This window comes from Pseudorasbora parva, chromosome 15 (genome assembly GCF_024679245.1).
Source record: "Pseudorasbora parva isolate DD20220531a chromosome 15, ASM2467924v1, whole genome shotgun sequence".
NCBI classification, from domain to species: domain Eukaryota; kingdom Metazoa; phylum Chordata; class Actinopteri; order Cypriniformes; family Gobionidae; genus Pseudorasbora; species Pseudorasbora parva.
Genome location: NC_090186.1, coordinates 18,971,578 through 18,992,791, shown reverse-complemented (window position 1 = coordinate 18,992,791; position 21,214 = coordinate 18,971,578). Strand labels below are relative to the sequence as shown.

Below are 21,214 nucleotides of genomic sequence, written 5' to 3'. Positions count from 1 at the left end.
GGTGACTTTTACACTTTGCTGTTTTTTCCTGTCCCTACTCACTCTATATTTCTATTCTTATATGGATGTTTTGAGGGTGGGTTCTCTAAATATCAATGGGGGAAGAGACAGGGGTAAATTAGCGATGGTTTCAGAATTTCTCAAAATCAAAAAGGTTAATGTTTCTTTTTTACAAGAAACGCATACTAATAAGGATAATGAAATTGAATGGGGTATGTGGTGGAAAGGCAAGTTTGTTTTGAGCCATGGGACATATAATAGTGCAGGTGTAGCCATTTTGTTTTCTGCAAACATGAATGTTAATATTTTAAATGTAGAACAAATTGTTGAAGGTAGATTATTGTTAATAGAAATTGAATATGATGAACAAATGTTTGTGTTTGTTAATGTTTATGCCCCTAATAGTGGTCCTGAGAGCCAGGATATTTTTATGAAATTAAGAAATGGAGTTCAGAAGTATGATGATAGTGTGTGTCTTGTAATTGGTGGGGACTGGAATTGCACAACAGATTTTACTCTGGACAGAAATGGAGAAGAGCCTCATAGTCAATCAAGTAATACACTGTTAAAAGTTATACATGAATGTAAATTAATAGATGTTTGGAGAACAAGAAATATCAGTGTGAAACAATATACATGGTTGAAAGTGTGTGACAACAGAATTTGTGGTGCAAGATTGGATAGGTTTTATGTGAAAGAAATGTGGAACAATAGAGTAATGGATGCCTGTATTTATCCTAATGGTTTTTCAGACCATCATATGGTGTTTTTGGATTTAAATGTAAAGAAGACACTGAGAGCTAATTATTATTGGCATTTAAATGTTAAATTATTGCATGATGTTTATTTTTGTGAAAGTTTTAAAGTGTTTTGGAGTAACTGGAAGTTGAAAAAGTCTTTGTTCGAGACTCTTTGTCAATGGTGGGATGTGGGAAAGGCGAATATAAGATTATTTTGTCAGAACTATTCTTTTAATACATCAAATATGATCAAAACAACAGTAAAAACTTTACAAAAGGATATTGAGTTGTTGGAAAATAATCTTGTAAACAATAATGGTGTACATTGTGATGTGTTGAAAGGAAAAAAACAAGAACTGAATTCTTTTTTACAAGAGCAGGCCAAGGGAGCATTGATAAGGGCAAGGTTTTGCACTATCAAAGATATGGATGCTCCAAGTGCTTTCTTTTTTAATCTTGAAAGAAAAACTGTTAATCAAAAACAAATGTGTCACCTTCGCCGTCAGGATGGGTCGGTAACCTCAAACCCAGTTGAAATGAGGAATTTATCAAGAGACTTTTATAAGCAGTTATACAGTGCTGAGAGCTGTGATGCTGAAAGTGTTAATGACTTGCTTAAGGACTTACCTCAGCTTGGAGATGAACAGAAAAAGGCAATGGACAATCTAATCACTTTTAAAGAACTTACAGAAGCAATGCGTCAGTTGAAAATTGGCCGTTCCCCAGGAATTGATAGACTACCTATAGATTTTATCAACAGTTCTGGGAAATAATAGGACATGATTTTTATGAAGTGTTATTGGACAGTATAAGAAATGAAACTCTTCCCATAAGTCTTCGTAGAGCAGTTTTATCGCTGCTTCCAAAGAAAGGGGACTTGGGATTCCTCAAAAACTGGAGACCAGTATCTTTGTTATGCTCAGATTACAAAATTTTTTCCAAGTGTTTATCAAATAGACTTAAACATTGTTTAGACTTGTTGGTTCACAATGATCAAACGTATTGTATACCGGAAAGATCTATAATGGATAATCTTTTTTCTATTACGGGATATAACTAACATTAATCAGTTTTATCATGTTGATCTGGGAGTTCTATCTCTGGATCAAGAGAAGGCTTTTGATCGGGTTGATCATGCGTATCTTTTTAATGTGTTAAAATATTTTGGGTTTGGTGACAGATTTATATCCTATATCCGGTTGTTATATTGTAATGTTTCTGTTCTGGTCAAAGCAGGCGGTGGATTAAGTGAACCAATAACTGTGTCGAGAGGCATTAGACAAGGATGTCCACTTTCCGGTCAATTATACAGTTTGGTTATTGAACCTTTGTTGTGCAGGCTGAGGAAGAGTCTTGAAGGAGTTGTAATTCCTAATTCAAATGACCATTGTAGACTTTTTTTATCTGCATATGCAGATGATATAACTGTTTTTATCAAAAGCCAAGACGACATTTTAAGGTTAGACCAAACTATTGAAATATATGAAAAAGCCTCTTCTGCTAGAGTAAACTGGTCTAAAAGTGAAGGGTTTATTATTGGTAAATGGGAAGGTACGGGTTTTCCTCAACTTCCGGGTGGTTTGCAGTGGAGACAGGATAGTTTGAAAGCACTAGGGGTTTTTTTAGGGAATGATCAGTTTCAAAAGAAAAATTGGGAGGGTCTGCTGGAGAAGGTGTGTGCTAAATTGTCGAAATGGAAATGGCTATTGCCACAATTGTCCTATAGGGGGAGAGCTCTGGTTATCAATAAGCTCGCTGCGTCGATGTTGTGGCATAGGACTATAACTATGGAGCCTCCTGAGGAACTTATCTCTATGATTCAAAGGACATTTGTTAATTTTTTCTGGAATGGACAGCACTGGATCCGTGCAGCTGCACTTTATTTACCAGTCCAAGAGGGCGGTCAAGGCCTGGTGGATGTGAGGAGTCGGATCCGGGCGTTTAGGATACAAGCTGTGCAGAGACTTCTTTACAACAAAGATGTGGTATGGGCCAAAACTGCATGTGCTTTCTTGAAGCAGACAGGAGGACTTGGTTTTGATAGACACTTGTTTTTAATGAATCTTGAGGAAGTGAGCCTGTCAGAGCTTCCACCCTTTTATAAGTCTATGATACAGACATGGAGAACTGTTTTTAGAGTGGAGCGGGACATGGCTGATCAAGGACAGTGGACTCCAGAGGAACCTTTGTTTTTCAACCCAATGATCCAGTCTAGACTGCTGTCCTCCATAAGTGTGAGGAGATGTTTGCTGAGGAATGGGATTCAGAAACTTGGACATCTTCTGGATGAGAGGGGTTGGAAATCCATTGAGACACTTCGAGAGATGACGGGGTTAAAGTCTTTGCGTCTTGTTTCAAAGTTGAAAGACGAAATCTGTGATGCACTACCGAGCAGCTGCCGGACTTGGATAGGACTGAGACAAACGGAGGACATGAGAACTGGGCAGTTTTTCCCAGAAATAAAAATTTCACCTGTAATAAATGAAGATGAAGACGGTGAAGTTGCAGACTCGATTTTATCTTTCAGGACCCCTCAGCTGGACTTTTTTAAAGAGGTATCTAAGAAAGCAATCTACTGCACTACAGTTAAGACCACACACCAAGTTTCTTTGAAGAAGCAAAAAGCCTCTAGATGGTCAGCGCTCTTACAACCAGACTTTCTGGTCCGGGACAGGTGGCGGACCCTGTATAAACCCCCTGTAGAGAAGCGCACTGCGGATCTACAGTGGAGGATTATTCACGGGGCCATAGCTACAGACCGACATGTGGCACACCTGGACCCAGCAGTAGTAGGGGAATGTCGATTTTGTGGGTTGGAGGAAGACCTAGAACATTTATTTTTAAGGTGTAGTAGATTACAAGATCTGTTTAGTTTACTTGAGACCTTGTTCATAAGATTTAATGAGGATTTTTCTGATAAAGTTTTTATTGGGGGAATGAAATACAATTTTTCAATGAGGAGGAAAATATGTTTACTTAATTATCTTATTGGAGTGGCTAAACTGGCAATTTGGAAAACAAGAAAGAACAAAGGCCTACAACTTGCTACAATAGATCCTGAAATAATGTTTAGACGGTTGGTAGAGGGAAGACTGAAAATTGAATTTGCTTATTATAGACTTACAAATAATGTGGTTTTCTTTTGTGATGTATGGTGTTTTAATGAGGTACTATGTATAGTACAAAATGATATGCTTATTGTGAATTTGTAAAATTTTCATGTTATTTAAACTTTTTTTAAAAAATAATGGTCAGTGATTGTAGTATGATGTAAGGTTCATAGAGTAATAAAGTGCTTGTTAAACCTCTCTCTCTCTCTCTCTCTCTCTCTCTCTCTCTCTCTCTCTCTCTCTCTCTCTCTCTCTCTCTCTCTCTCTCTCTCTCTCTCTCTCTAAAAACTTCATTAATAACTGCAGTAGAGTGCTATAAACGGCTCAACTTGGATGAGATGCGGAAGAAATAGTCCCACAATAGCGATTTAAGTACAAAAACCGGACTAATCCCTTTAAATATATAATCGGATCGATGTCTTGAGGTGTGGTAACCATAGTATAAGCGGAATAATTGATGACGGGCCCTTGAATTATTAGAAAAATAATACAAACCCGAGGTTGTGATGTGGTCACTACGCTAAGCGGTGTGCATTATTTTTCTAATAATTCAAGGGCCCATCGTCAATTATTCCTTATTTAATAGATTAAGTAATCATTAAATTGTTATTAGTATGGAATTCAAGCATAGTTCAGGCAGAACACTGATCGCTAAAAAATATCAGCTGATGCTCAGCTGATTTATTACTCCACCTACTCTAATCAGCTTTAGTATTTAAGCTCATTCAAACTCACGTTCCTCAGTCTGTTGCTCAGACATTTACACCCACCTCCACCCCTTCACCTCCTAGTATCTTCATTATCGAGTTTTGGATTAAGTGTGGAACTTTATTGTTACCATTGTATCTTTCTTCTGTAATATATGCTAAGAAACTTTTGGTTATTATGAAGGCTGGGGGATTATGTTTCAAGGATGTATCTTGAGCTGTCTAGTAAGGCAGCTTGAGCATCTTCGGCCTAAGCCTTTCGCCAAATTAAAGATTGTTAATAAATTTCATTCTTAAAGTGGTCCTGACTGAAATACTTTTATGCATTTTTGGGGGTTCCCTGTGTGTTCAAAATGGATGCAGATGGGTCCTAGCAGGCATTGGGAGTGAGAACGTGTTAGGCAAGACGCTATTGGAATTTAAGGTTACAGAGAAATCGCATATTGCATACATACTTTAAAATTTGTTGTATGCTATTCTGAACATACCAAGAGAATCAAGAGCCGTATCCCCTTTTAGCAGGTGGCTCTAACATAGATGACCTCTCTTTACTATCTTTTAAGCCCCTGTTGGCTAATTTAGCCATAAAGCTCCAATTAAAGTTAATGGAGTCAGGGCTCTTAAACACTCTGGATAAAGTACTCTGACCGTGACAGAATCAGAGAAAAAAAACGGGATAAATAACTCTCACAAGTAGCCCACAGCCCATTAGCTCTCACTTTACAACTGAAAAGTTGTAATTAACCCTTTTTTCCACCAGTGTTGTTTAAAAAAAGTTGCCAGCCACTGTTAGCATTTTCAGAATTTTCACAAAATTTGCATGGCCCCCAGAATATTTTGTTGTATGAATATCTATAAGCATGCAACATATCAAAAGAAAGAACAGAGTTGTATTCTAGCTTAATGCATTCTTTTTTATTACACTTGAATGTGGGTAAGTTTCATGTTTAAAAAAAGCTACAATTTGAACCAAAAGCTGATTCAGAACGATGATCAAATTATAGATGGAGTAGATCAAGTCCATCAACACTCCCAAAGCTTCACAGTCCAATAGCTCATCCTGGGTTGACATTTCATTCAGTAACAAAGCCAGTTTTGATGCATATGCTGTTAAATGTTATATATATGCATCTGCTTACATATGCTATCACTCGTTTTTGCTTCTTTTTCGTCTGTGTTTTGTTTAGGAGATTTATTATTCTTTTAGAAGATGTGTATTAGATGAGTAATAACACCCCCTACCATTTAAGATTGAAAACACGGAAAGGTGCAAAATTCCATCAATGATGGGGAAGCGTCTCATAAATGAAGGTAATGTCCATCAATGGCAAGGAAAAGGTTAAGCACCACACCTCACAAAGAAGTGGTGCCAACAGGGGACAGTCTTTACACTGACTTCTACAACTACTATCGAACACCTTCTAAAAAAAAAAAAGACCATCAGTCAACAAAAAAAAAAACACACGTTATGGCAAAAGGTTGTGTATGTGCATTTGAAAGAAACCTGGTGTCATTTTCACCATAGTATATTTGGTTGCAGTGGAAGGGTCATTCTCATTTTGTAGAAAATTTGATTGGACAAAAATCTGTGTAGTGCATGATGAGTCATGACTATCTTTAATTTGTTTTCCTAGTACATAAACACTATTCCAAATTTTCGGGTCACTATATGTTTTTTTCAACAAGGATGCATTAAAAGGATCACCAATAAGATTATAACGTGACAGAAATGTTTCTGTTCAAAATAAATGCTGTTCTTTTAAACTTTCTATTTTCCAAATCATTAATGATTTCTGATGGCTCATGTAACGCTGGAGGAATGATGCTGAAAATTCAACTTTGTCATTAGAGTAAAAAATATTTTTATAATATATACAAATAGAAAACAGTTATTTAAATTGTAATAATATCTCGGAATTTTACAGTGCAGCTTTGGTCAACTCAGAATTTTTTTTTTTTTTTTTTCAAATAATCTGAATGACCCCAAACTTCTGAACAGTAGTTTATAAAAGTCTGTTTCTGCTAATTAGCATATATTACCTCAATGTTAATAGACAGAAACTAAAAGCTGCAAAACTTATAATTTGATTGCATGAGGCCTTTAACCAAATCACGCAATGTTACATTGTTGGCATGGTCACCAGCTCACCCTTACAAAGCTATGTAAAAACCTATATAGGCAAAAAGATACAGACACAGACACATTACCAGGAAATTCCAATCAAAATAATACAGTTGCATTAAAACCATGGCTAAGTAAAGATCATGTTTCCGGTGTTTGTAAAAAATGAAAGATTTATAAGGAAATCTCCTACACTCAAGGTCTGATCTGAATCACGGCTCTGAAAAAGGAAGCAACTTCATACATTTAAATGGATGTTAGTAAAGATGTCTCGGAGAAACATGACATTCCTCAAACTGCCTTAAAACTGTACCCTGCTAGGTCTGAAAATTAAAAATAAAAAATTGAGAGGAGATGAGACACTTCCAAACATAAAAAAGAAGCAACATCTGCAGAACATCACAGAGAAGACCACAAATCATAGTCTATAAATTCTCAGCCACCTTATTCTGAAGATAAAAGGTTTTTGTTGTTGTTGTTGTTGTGGTCTTAAACAGAATCTGTTCATGCTAATATATTATTTAATCTTACACCATTTTTTTCCATGACTTGTTTAAAAATTTTACTTGAAAAAAAATACAGTATTTAGATGATGTAAATATAAGAAGATTACTTCCGTTTTATCACAAAACCTGAGTCATTCAAACAGCTTTATATCTCTTTTTAAATCCTCAAAAATCATTCTTCTGACAGGTTCAGTCAGGGTCAGAAGACAAACTCTTCATCATCTTGGGACTTCACAGCCAAGCCGCTGCTCTTCTTTCAGGACCGGAGGACATGAGTTCTTTCCCAGTGGGCCAGGGGGCTGTCAGAACCAATCATGTTGTTGGCCCCAAGGGCTCTGTCCAGAGGGATAACCTCATCGTGTTCCTGAGTGGTTAATATCCCAGCATGCTCTCTTGCTCAGAGTTCAAGAGTAGGGATCAGACAGAATAAGGGCACAACTGCAACAACTACAACATGCAAGTCTTTATTATTCATACTTCTCCCTCATTAATATCATACAAGTCTGCCTCATTAATGTCATAGAACTGCATCTATGTCTGTTACACAACTTCATGAGACTTGTGTGTACTTCAACAAAAATGAAGTCAGCCCCGCTTTATAGTGTATTTATTCTTAAAGGGTCAGTTCACACAAAAATGAAATTGATGTCATTAATGACTCACCCTAATGTCGTTCCACACCCGTAAGACCTCCGTTCATCTTCGGGACACAGTTTAAATTATTTTATATCTTATCATTAGGCAGTTTTGTTTTATATCAGGGGTCGCCACAGCGAATCATCTGCCTCCAGGATATATACAGTACAATGAAAAAATAACAAGAATAAAATACAACGATAACTAAACATGAAGTAAACTTACAACTGTAATGATAACGACATAGAAAAAAAAAATTGTTGGACGCTATAGAAAAAACTAAAAACTAAAATTGAGCTTAGTCACAACGTTTGCCTGTCAGACGGTATCTTCCTTATTCTTACACATTTCGTTCATCAAAATGATCTTCACAAATGAACCGAACTTTTATGAATTTTGACAGCCAAATACGAACGGCCAAGTAAAAAGCTAAATGTATGCTATAAACGAACTACGCCATGGTCGCATAACCATTACGATTTATAGATACGAGTATTTCAGTCTTTATTTAAAGGGTTAGTTCACCCAAAAATAAAAATCTGTCATGTACAATGCTCTTCCAAACCCATAATACTTTCAAACGTGATGCGTAACACACAGCCACATGGACAAACTAATATGCATACAACAAGCTGAGTTGCAATTTACATTTCATATTTTTTACATCAGTGGGAATGAAATCTGTTCATCTGGTATACAGTGATTAAAACAGGTGCACACATCTGATAGCTCAAACAAAACCTTACTGTTAGGTTTAGCAGCAATAGCTGAGGGGAGAGGAAATGTCTCCCTTTGTGTTTATGGGTTGTTAACTGTCACAGACAATTAACTCCCAATTATTGTTAACATTTTTTTTTTTTTTTTGCTTTCATACAGTATAAAATAAAATCATAGAGCTTCAGTAGCATTTCCAAATAGTCAGAATGACAACTGTTGCATCTTAATCATCTTGTTAAACTCCAGTATTTTAGTTAGTGTGTCTTCCCCTTTTTGGGGGGATTTCGGATTTTGGATATTGCCATCTTTGTGGGGACATAAACCACCTCCTGTGCTAACAGACACTAGTTCACAACATGCAGACTTGTAAATGTGAGATGCATCTGTAACAAATCGTTTATTTTAAAAGATAATTTTTATATTTCAAGACTTCTTATTTTTGACGGAAACCTGGCTCAAGGCTGGAGAGTTGGAGCCATTAGCAGATTCATCTCCAGTGGATTGTGGCTATTTGAATTCTCCCAGATTATTGGACCTTGACGGAGGCAAGATATATATATATATACGTATATAACATTAACAAACATCTCTTGCCTTTCACACGATACCGTGCACTTGAGTTACAATTATTGACAATTCAACTATCAAGGGGTGTGTTTCCCATAAGCATCATAGCCAACCATGGTCGCAAATTCCGTCATTATCAAAGAGTTAAACCAGTCGGTCTTTCCCGAAACCATCGTTCCAACGAACATTCGCAAACAGCGTCACAAACTTATGGGGCTGCAACGACAGATCTCGAGCTGTGGTTAGAAGCAGAGTTTATTGTTTGCACAACATGTGGACTTAATAAATCCTTATATTGAGCAAAATTAGCACACTGACAATTAGTACATATTTCGAATACACACAAATGTAATTTATGTCTTTTAAAGTGCAGTTTTTGAAGAGTGTGCATGTGCGTTCGTGCTCTAGTATGTAAGAACGATCCAATTAAATCTTGAAATAAAGCAACAGAACTGAGAATATAAGAATTAGTCCTCAGATGCCATGTTCATAATTTATAGCAAAAAAAATTAGCATGAATTCGATCTCAAAAGAATTCATTAAAAGCAGTTATTACTCCGCTACCTGTGTGACATCATTAACCAATGTGTTTGAATGACAGATTTGCGACAATACGGTTTTGGTAAATAGTGGTGACTAACTAGTTGATTTCTTCAACGATGCAACGTACTATGGTCGTTAAGCAGTGAGTTACACCGTTGTACGGGAAACACACACCAGCCCAGTGACTTGTGACGTCAAAAATAATAATGTCCATATCTGACTCAGTTTTTCAAATGTCGATTAGCAAATGGCCTTGTATCAGTAGAAACCCTGGAGTATATTCAAATGATTGTGATTGTGCTTTCTCCCCTCATATCCCCCTGAGACGAGAGATTTATGCATTTTTTTTTTGGGGGGGGGGGGAATGCAATGGGGGGGGGGGATTCCTCTCCTGACGCAAATTGACGATATTTGCGTCATCTTTGGAATGTTTGCCCAGAGGCTAAAGACTACAGCCAGCAGAGGGAGCCATTATCACACTTTTTCAACTTGCGCATGGGGAATGGAAGATCACACTTACAGCACAGCTGGCAGCTGCAGGCATTTATTTAAACAGAGCTATGGTGAGCAATGTAAGTGTTTTAACTTCTCAAATTAATTTCTATGAAAGTTAAGCTTCCAAAGGAATGAACTGAAAACGCGTTGTGAATGTATGCCGCGAATGTGGTCGCAATTACCTCAGATCTCATCACGAGAGCTCATCAGCTCATTTATGACATTAAATGTAATCTGACTCCTAATCTGAGTTAGTGCTGTTAGACTCACGTGGCAACTCGATCGTTATATTGAACACACACGTTTAGTATTTAATTGTACTTTCTGAACTCAGTCACTGTAATCCAGTAGTGGTGGCTTTGGGAATGGCCTCACAGGGCAGTGAAGCATTCTGGGAATTGTAGTCTTTCATCCCCATGAGACAAAAAATTTTCTCAGTCTAGAAAGTACCAAATTAAAAAACAATTTCACATTTCTACAACATTAAAGACCCAGTTTAAATACAGATTCATCTTTCCAGCGCTGAAGTACCCCTTTAAATAAAGCGTGAACTGTGTCAGTTGGAGATTTTCGGCTCATATTATCCCTAATGCAGTTACAGATGCAACGTTTTGACTGAACCTCTTCTACTTCTGCTGCATAAGATGAGAACACATCTTTACAATTTTCTGGGTCTTTAAAGAGTCTGCGTTTGTGATATATGTCCTTATTTCATGCAAAACGCTAGCTCGCTCTGTCTGGATCAGGGGTGGTAAGTAATCAAGTAAAAATACTTTGATACTTAAGTATTTTTTCGGGCATCTGTACTTTACTTGAGTATATTTTATTTGCATCTACTTTTACTCTTACTCCACTACAATATTAAAGGCAAAGTTTACTTTTTACTCCAATACATTTCCCCATGCCCGCTCCAAGTATTAAGTATTTATTACACAAACCGGTCTGGTCGGTCATGGATGATCCAGTCGGCAGGGCCGGCGCTAGCTCAAATGCCGCTCTAGGCAGAGCACGATCGTGCCGCCCCCACCTCACACTCACAATTAGATATCCTTAAGATGCATGTACATACAAGTTAATATGTTATTTATCTATAAAATTACACTAAAATAAAAACGTGCAGGCATGCTTTCAGATTTTATTTTTCATTCTGGAACGTGAAAAAAGTATTCAGTGCTACAGCTGCATATCATTTCTGTTTTATAATAGACAGTGTACAGAATAAAACTAAACATATGCAAACAACTTTTTAGCTCATTGGAGGTTTCGATTTTTTTCTTGACTGATACACACAAACACACATTCACATAATAGCCTACATTTCAGAAGCGTGCTCGTCGGGCTTTCGCAGCGGCAAACGGCTTTGATTGCGTCCTCGAGTTTAACTTTTTCAGCAAGTTCGTGCTCAATTGCAATTGTTGCTAGTCCATTGAGTCTGTCTTGTGTCATTGTACGTCGGAGATGATTTTTAATCAGTTTAAGCTTTGAGAAACTGAGCTCACAGTGACGGGGAGAGTGAGAAGCAATCTCAATGCTATAAAAACATTTAATTCATTAATAATTTATAATAATTCATTACATTTATATAGCGCTTTTCTAGACACCCAAAGCGCTTTACATATAGAAGGGGGGAATCTCCTCAATTTCCATTTGGAAAAATCAACACAATCTCATGGTCATGCGTATAAATAGTAAGAGTGTAAAATCTTTTTTGCGTGCATATGATACGCACTTTATGCGTATGTATTATACGCCATAACCCTAATAATACGGTTCATATGTATAATACGCCATAAAGTGCGTATCATAGCACGCGAAAAACCACGTACCATATGCATGCCAAAACTCATTTTGGCGTATACATTCCACGAGATTGCAAACTATTTATACGCATTTTCGTGAGATCGGGCTCAGAAAAATGTATTCCATCCCTTTTTCACAGATGAATTTAAGTGCATCCAGTGGTTTAGATCCAGCAACCAGGCGTCTACCCAAAGCAGTCAGCTCTTCAAACTATTTATGCCTATCAACATCCCGTGAGTCTCCATGAGTCAGGGCCTTTTCCAGTCTTAAGCAATCCTGAAGAACTATTGTAGGCTATTCTCTTCTTTGAGAGATGCGATGTCATACAAAAATCCAAATACGCGCCCATGGTCTCGAAGCAGCGGAAAGCGCTCTTTCACGGAACGGATGGCCCAGTCGAGCGTATTTTGCACGCATATACTAATCGATGCCGCTCTAAGTGAGGTGGGGGCGTGGCCGGGCGGGAATTTTTATTTTTAAATTTATACTAATGGAGTGGGAAAACATTTTGTTGATATAAGTGCGATAATTGTAACCTACCTAATGTAAAACTAACAAATACATTTTTTTAAAATTCTCTCTCTCGCTTACACTCTCTCTCTCTCTTGCCGCCCTGGCTGAGCGGCCGCCCTAGGCGGCTGCCTAGTTCGCCTATAGGCACGCGCCGGCCCTGCCAGTCGGGTATAGACTTGGAAAAGCTGACAAGTCAGGTTTGCCACACTAACGTTAGCTCAGTGTTTCCCCAACTTTTTTATTTTGCGGCACACAATTTACTAGTAAAACATCAGTAAGACTTTACAATACAGGTGCACTATTATAATTCATGCCTAACTAATGCACAGATAAGCATGAGTTAATGTATTACTAATGAAGAACTAAACCATTTATTAATGATTACTGCATCAGCAACTAATGAACATTCGATATGATTAATAGATTAAGTAATATATGAATTGCTATTAATTAAATATGACATCATTAATTCCCTAATAGCATATTACATGAACTAATAATGTAAATTCATGTATTCAAAGCCATGCATTCCGACTCTCAGTTGTCTGTTTAATTAATCATTTATCATAACAATTTGCAAATTATAGTATGACTTTACTTGTTGTGGCACATGACTATTAACTAATTGTTACGTAATATGTCATTGTGGTTATGGCTTTTGAATTAATTTTGAATTATTTAATATTTGGCTCCTCATCTGTTTTATGGAGCTAATGTTATGGAACATGTCTGTTTTAAGTTTAACCCCTATACTGCGTTAAGGTGCTTCATTGTCTCCTATTAATTGCAAATCTAACAAATTCTTAATTGCAGTATCTAATCTTATCATTTGTTCAATTAAAGCATTGCATATCAGTCCCAAAAGATTTTATCTGCTTAATTATTGATATTTACAGTTAATTTGAATATTTACTTTTTACTTTCGGTACTTGAGTAAGTTTTAAATCTGATACTTTTGTACTTTTACTCAAGTGATGTTTGAATGGAGGACTTTCTACTTTTACTGGAGTATTTTTTTATTTAGGTATATATACTTTCACTCGAGTATAACTTTTGAGTACTTTTACCACCTCTGGTCTGGATGTGTTTAAATGTGTTAAAAAGTTTGTGTTTTTGTCACCTATCACACATGCACACTTTAATAAGCCGACAGAAAGCAGGTTAATGTGTTTAAATGCATCGCAAAATCGGGGTAAAAAAAACTACCTGTCCCGACCGGTTTATGCTTATGCCGTTTATGACCTTTCTCTGATAAAAGAAAACGGGTTACCGCGTTTACATGACCATTTTCATTGTCAGCTTATTAGACATAATCAGCTTAAGAACGTGCATGTAAACACACCCCCACTGACTCATTTGACCTCCTTCAACATATGAATCATCCTACACACAAACACATACATACCATTGATCTCTGTCGGGTGGCCTTAATATGTAACACCGATACTGATCATATGCCTGTCACATTTGATGTAATACTTCCATATTGGCCCCTGCCCTGAACATTCGGAAGGATGCGCATTATTCTCATGTGATAAAGCCCTCAACAGTGATGGGATTTTCGAATGCCTATAAAGAGTCCTTAGCCATGACTGCTTTGGAAGCCACAACACGAAGGAAATGACATTGTTGTTTAATGAGACATAGAAATATTTTAGACACACTTGCACCACTAAAATCAAAAGTTTCTAAACTTAGCTCACGTCCATGGTTAAACCATCATACCCGTGCTCTCAGGCAGGAGAGTAAAGGCAGAATGTAAATGGAAAAAAGATATGCTACACGTCTCCCTGGAGATTTTTAAGGACTGCCTGTCTCACTATCAGTGTGCGGCCAAAGCAGCAACAATTGAATACTTCCCAGGTTTTATAACTAAAAATTCACATAATCCAAAACTGCTATTTAATACTTTTGATAAAGTGGTTAACCCCAAGGCATTTTCGAGATGTGTATAACGTGTATATATATGTGTATATAAGATGTGTGGTTTTTTTTTTGTTTGTTTTTTTATAAGATTGAGGTTATATATACTTGTATTCCTTGTGCATATACATGTGCATATGCATATAAGGCCCAGCTAACAAATTTTAATCCAATAGATCTTAATAAATTGATAGAGCTAATTTCTCTACATCACCAGAGAATAAGAGGTATTTTTAGAGAGGTGTTAAGTGGGATTGGCCCACCTGTTTTAACTATCATGAATAGTTCAATGAACACTGGCATTATTCCATCCACCTTTAATAATACTTTGATTAGACCATTTATGAAGATGCTAAGTCTTGATCCGCCTGATTTGAATAATTATCCACACAATGCCTTTTTGGTCTAAAGTGTTGGAGAAGATTCTTTCTTCAACTCTCTGCATTCTTAACAGATAATCTTCATGATAAATTCCAGTCAGAGTTTAGGGCTCGCCATTGCACAGAAACTGCCCTCCTTAAAGTGACAAATGGCCTCTTGCTCACTTTGGATTCAGGTAACTCTGCTATTTTAATTCTGCTCAATCTAACCACTGCCTTCGATACAATCCATCACAGCATTCGTTTAGATTGTCTACAGCAGGAGTTTGAGCTTAACAACATGGTCTTGTGCTGGTTCCAGTCGTATCTCTCCAACAGGTTTGTTTCAGTTACATTTGGTAACCATTCATCACCTTTCCTTGATCGGTTCATGTATCATGGGGGCTCCCACAAGGGTCCCTATTGAGTCCTATTTTATTTTGGTTTTTATTCCCTGTATATGTTACCTTTGGGGTCTATCTTCAGAAAATATGAGATTACACACCACTGCTGCTGACGACACTCAATTGTATGCCCCTTTACATCCTCTTGTTAAGAATGTAAGAATTTTCTCCACTTACATGAGAGCAAAACTGATGTTGTTTTTGGCCCTCAACTTTGTCAATTATCTCTAGCTACCTGGAGCCACTCTCCAGAAATGTTCACCTATACACAAAAAATCTGGGTGTATTTTTTTTCTGCTGTGGTGACAACTTCTTTCTAACACTTAAGATTAATAGCTAAAATGAACCCTATGCCCTCATCTAGAGATCTGGAGACGATCATTCATTATTTCATCCTGACTAGACTATTGTAATGTCATGTATTTAGGACTCTCTCAGGCATTGGTGAATCGATTGCAGCTGGTTCAAAATGTCGCTGATAGACTATTGACCGGTATGAGAAAGAGGAACTGGATCACAGATTTTAATATCCCTTCAATGGTTACCTATCAGTTATCGGATCAACTTCAAGGCCCTATCAATATTTTTATTTTATTTTAAATGGTCTAGCAATTTATTCTACACCAGCCAGTAAAGAATCTGAAATCGGCAGATAAATTAATGCTCTAAGTACAGCGGTCCGGACTCAAGCGAAAATGTGAACATGCCTTTTCGTCCTAGGTTACATGATAATTTACCATTTGACATCTGCGCTGTCTCCACTGTGAACGGCTTTAAAGAAACACTTTTGCCGTTTGATTTTGTCCCAGGAGATAACTAATATTAATTTTATGTTGTTGTTTGTGTTGTCTTTGTTTGGTTTCCTTAATTGCTTTGTACTCCACTTTGGGCTGCACACGAGGCAGTAGAAATGTACTCTATATATATATATGTTTTTTTTGTTTTTTTTTTTAAAGCTGTTGTCCGTAACTTTTTTTGTGTTCCAAGATTATTAAAAATTATATAATGAGAATGTACAACATTAATCCATTTTTCAAACCGTGTTTTTGTCTTACCCTGAATCATTATGGTACACTTATAATAAGTATTTATATTGGGACTATTTCAGGCCAGACTGGTAGGAACCGGTGCGGAGGAGCACAGTCCCTGCGTGATCCGCCATAGACATAAACAGAGAGAAGTAGCTCCGGTTGCAATGTTCTTCCGCAAGACGCATGCAGTTCTGCTTATTAACCACTAGAGTGCAAAAAGTCACGGACTGCAGCTTTAAACTAACTAAATATTTTGTCCTCATGTTTGTTTTTGTGAAATGTGGGGACATTCCATAGGCGTAATGGTTTTTATATTGTCCAAACTGTATTTTCTATCCCTCTACACCGCCCGTGCCCCTAAACCTACCCATCACAGGAAACATTCAGCATTTTAACTTTTTTTACTCATTCTGTATGATTTACAAGCCTTTTGAAAAGTAGGGACATGGGGTAATGTCCTCATAAGTCACCCTCTCCAGTAATACCTATGTCATACCCATATTATTATACACATTTGTGTCCAAATATGTCACATAAACAAACAAAGAAACACACGCTCTCTCTCTCTCTCTCTCTCTCTCTCTCTCTCTCTCTCTCTCTCTCTCTCTCTCTCTCTCTCTCTCTCTCTCTCTCTCTCTCTCTCTCTCTCTCTCTCTCTCCAGGAACTGCAGTTCCTCACTCAGACACACATTTCCTCAGGCTCATAGATTTTCAGCATCTTCACTGTCTATAGATCAGCATAATAGCTTGTGCATTGATGTCGGCTAACTACCTGTCTCCTGTTCGAATTCCAGTTAGTGCAGAAAGCTGTAGCTAATTTACACCAAACAATTAATTCTGATTCAAAAACAATCTTGAAATGTGGTTAAGGTTAGCAAGTACTACCAGGCAACCAGAACTTAACTTAATCATTCTTTCTTACAATGTTAATTTTGGTATTAGAATTTTACTAATTAATGTTACAACACACATTTATACACAGACCATTTTTGAAAGTTGGAGAGTGTTTTCACAGAAAGTAGACATTCTAAGCTTTAAAATGGTACCACATATGAAGTCAGAGCTCCTCCACACATACTTTAAATTTAAAGTATATTCTTAATGATGCAATTTTGGACCCGGGTCCGCGTCTGCAGAGTTCCGTTGATGTATTTGGTTCTGTTTCTTGTAGTCTTTATTTTCACGTTTTTAAGTTGTCTAAAATATATGAAAGTTTAATTTCTATCATTACATTATGGAAAACAATGAACTTTTATCACATATGCTAATTTTTTTAGACCTGTATTAAAAAAACTAAGACTTGATGTGGCTATATATATATATATGTTTCTGGTAGATGTGTTGTGCTTGCAGTTCCCGTGAAAATTTCACTGTCTTTTTAAAAAAAATTATGATATCAGAGGTTATTTTTGGAATCTTTTGTGTTATTTATTCTGCTGCGTGCAATGTCCTGATGATACAAGCTTATTTGATTGGACACGCTGTATTGCCACAGCAACACTCATCATGTCAGTACAATGTGACATCCAGTTAGCCAGCCAAATTCATATAAATGATGATCAATCTGATGAGAATGAAGCAGAAAAAGAGAAGGACGGGAGGGAAAAAATAGGGGGGCGATGAGGTAGAGGCGAGATGCTAGTCATTGTTTAATCATAAAATCAACAAAGACTCAAAAAGAATAGAGAGAAATGTAATTTTGTTCTCTCTTCAAGATCCTCTCCATCTGACAGTTGCTTTATCTCACGTTTCTCTCTGGTCTTCCTGAATGATGCATTAGATCAGCAAAATTCATCATTTATTTATCTGTCATACACAAGACATTGTTTGAGTTACATTAATATATCAGCTGCTAAAAGAGGTGGTGGGGCGGAGCTTCTGCTCAGTCCTAGATATAAACAAGTTTACTAAAGAGAATAAACGGATGGGTGTTTAAATTATAAAAGACAGCCACTTTGAGTAAGGCTTCACAGTCATGCCCAGGTTTCAATAGCAGTACATTTTCTATACAAAAAAAAAAACATGAAATCAAAATTGGTTTTGTGCATTTTAGCCCATGACAGTTAGAGTTAAGGTCATCCCCTCAAACAGATTTTTGGTCAATCAAACGCCCTCTAAAATGATAATTTCCCTCCCCAGTCCCTAAATTACTACTTGCAAATAGCAAGCAAAGGAAACATCAGGCGTGTTCGACTTCATGCGGCACTGTGCAGACTGATCGCATCTAAATTTGTGCATGCCACTTAGAAATTATGTCCGACTTAGAACAACGCTGACACCACTTCACTGTGACGTATGCAATGTTTCACGATTCTGGATTCACCGCTGACAACATAAATGACAACAATGATAAATGATAAAGATAAAGTGTGCGTGTTTTGTGTTTATGCTTACCACTAATGCTTACAAATCCATACTTTTCTAACATTAAAAGCTATTTTCATGTAACCATAATGTTATATTGTGTCATGTTCATCAAAATAACGCTGATAAAAAATATATAGACACACTTTATTTATATTTAAATAACGTTATTCCTGTACAGATGGCTCTGTATTAAGCAGTACATGAAAAATGTTTCTGTTGTTTCATAAAAACATATGAAACAGGGACTAACACTAACTTAAGAAAATGTACCGGCCAATATTTTCTTATTGTCAATAAAACATTTTAGATAACAGTGCAAATTCACAATCTGTTCTCTAAATACAACAATAACAAAGATAGAAATGAAATAAACAGTGTTTTTCAGGTTTTCCATGAAGGTCTAACAGCAGTTTCCAGGTCCAGAAATGTAATGGTCCTCACTGTATAAATTAAACATCTGTTAATCCTTATTCAAGTTACCAAAATGATTCAGTCAAGAGCAGCAAGTGATTTTTTTTTCTTTGTCCTTTGTTGTTTGATTAATATGGAGCACCGCACATGACGTGCAAGAAAATAAAAAGGAAAATGTGCGCACGATTTACTAATTAGTTCCCTCGATTTATAAATCATGCGCATAATTTACTATTTTGTTCCCTCGATTTACTAAATTGTGCGCCCGATTTAGCAAATTGCTAGCCTAGATATCTAGATGCACCCTAGCGGCAGCAAATTTAATCTGCCCGCGAGTGTCGTCTAGCAACTCTCAATACCCTTCTGAGCTGTATTTGCCTAACTCTTGCTGGGCCAATCACATCGTGTATAGAGTCGGTGGGCGGGGTCATAATGACGACGGCCGAGTTGTGTTTGCGTGCTTCTAGTAAACACAGAAACTGGCGATTGGCGGCGGTCTTTCGAATCAGCTCTGACCGCGACTCTGGAAGATTTGGAGTTGAGCTTTTCTCTGAGAAAAGAACAAAGAACGGCACTGAAGTCATTCTTAAAAAGGGAAGATGCGTTCTGAGTTTTGCCGACCGGATACGGCAAATGTTTCATCTATCCAGGAGATCTGTTTCACCTTCGTTGCTCTGTTTGGTTGAAGCGCTATCCTATCGTGTGCAGAGGGAGTTTGAAAGACAACCGTTTATCCCGCCCCTCGGATTGAGCCCTGTCAATGGTGAGTTTCCAGACCAAACATCTTGATGTGGGTCTGGCTTGTCAGGCTAGCAAATTGCGGGAATGAATTAGCCTAGTAAACTGTGTACACAGTCTATAAATTAAGGGAACAAATGAGTAAATCGTGTGTACTATTTAGCCTACTATTTTTTCCTGCATGTCATGTGTGGGGCTCCATAGATTAACATTAAAAACAGACAGCAACGGGAATTAGGCTGCTGTCACTTACTAATTTGTTTGCTTTGTTAACTTTTTATGACATGACCGACTATGTTTACTAGGATACTTGCTCATTTAGTTTTATATAATTTTGTGTGAATTTGTCTGATCAAGCTTCATTCACATTTGTTCATGTTCAAGCATTGTTAGAATTCATAAAAATGTTACTAGCCAACTGGCGAGTGACAGAGTTGCATTTACTCGTAGCAGCAATTTTTACTCACATTTGGTGCTTGGCACGTGTTTTTAGGCCTTGGTCTGAAACTTCTGTGTATTTGACAAATATTGCATTTAATCCACTTTGTCTGTGATAAAGTACACAAAAAGAGCACAATCGGCACAATAGGGGAAGCAGAAAGTGTCTGACTTGACAGCTCCGTTTTCCATTCTGCCTTCAACTGGAACCCACAATCGGCCTGCGTAGCATGAAGACAAACGCACCTATTACCTATTAACATCACAAACAAATCACTTTTTGTAAATAGAAGTCCTTGAAAGCCTATTGTTAACCATTCACCGCTTAGTATTTAATTTCCAGGGAGAATGTTGGAGTGAAGTTCTCAATGAGAATTTGTATTTGAGAAACAGAGCTCTCATAACAGAAATATTTCAACTTCACTGGTTTGAGAGACACATTCATCTTGCAGCATGATTTGTGCTGCATTGTCTCCTACAAAATAGACACATTTGGCTCAAATAATTGCCTCCATTCAATGCATATTTCTCAATCCTGTATGACACATTGCAGTGGCGCTTTGATAAGAAAGCACATTCTGTCTTTTTTTGCTAACATTTTTACCCCTATATGGCCTTTTCCTCCTTCTTTCTTAACATTCCTCTTTTTTTGTTCGCAGACATCAGTATCAGTTGGTGTTGATGGCATCTTTTTAGGTTAAGGTTTGAAAAGCAAAGAGAATTCCCCCTCTATGACATGCAGCGATTCCCTACCAGTGTTGCCAAGTCTGCGGTTTTCCCAAGTAATTGGGCTAATTTAAATTGTTGCTGCGGGTAAATTTTGTTTCCATGGGTTCATTTCCAGCTCTGTACATATGATTTCACTGCTTTAAAACACCCCACAGATGTACAAATTCAGTGGAGAATTCGGCCTCCTGATGGAGAAAATTGCATTGGGCTATTTTTTTTTTTTTGCTACTTTTAAATGTGGCCATTGGGCTACTTTTGTTGCACAGGCTTGGCAAACCTGTTCCTAACCACAGGTGTGTGTCTTGCTCAGGGGGAATGTAACCCAGATCCAGGTACTTGAGGAGGTATTTGAAAAGAT

The 21,214-nt window shown here is 37.2% G+C and overlaps 1 protein-coding gene across 1 annotated transcript in view; it reads right to left on the bottom strand.

Moving 5' to 3' along the window:
- LOC137041243 (exostosin-1) overlaps positions 1-21,214 on the bottom strand; it is a 448,506-nt gene that overhangs the window by 348,162 nt on the left and 79,130 nt on the right. The gene's annotated exons all lie outside the window — the stretch shown is intronic.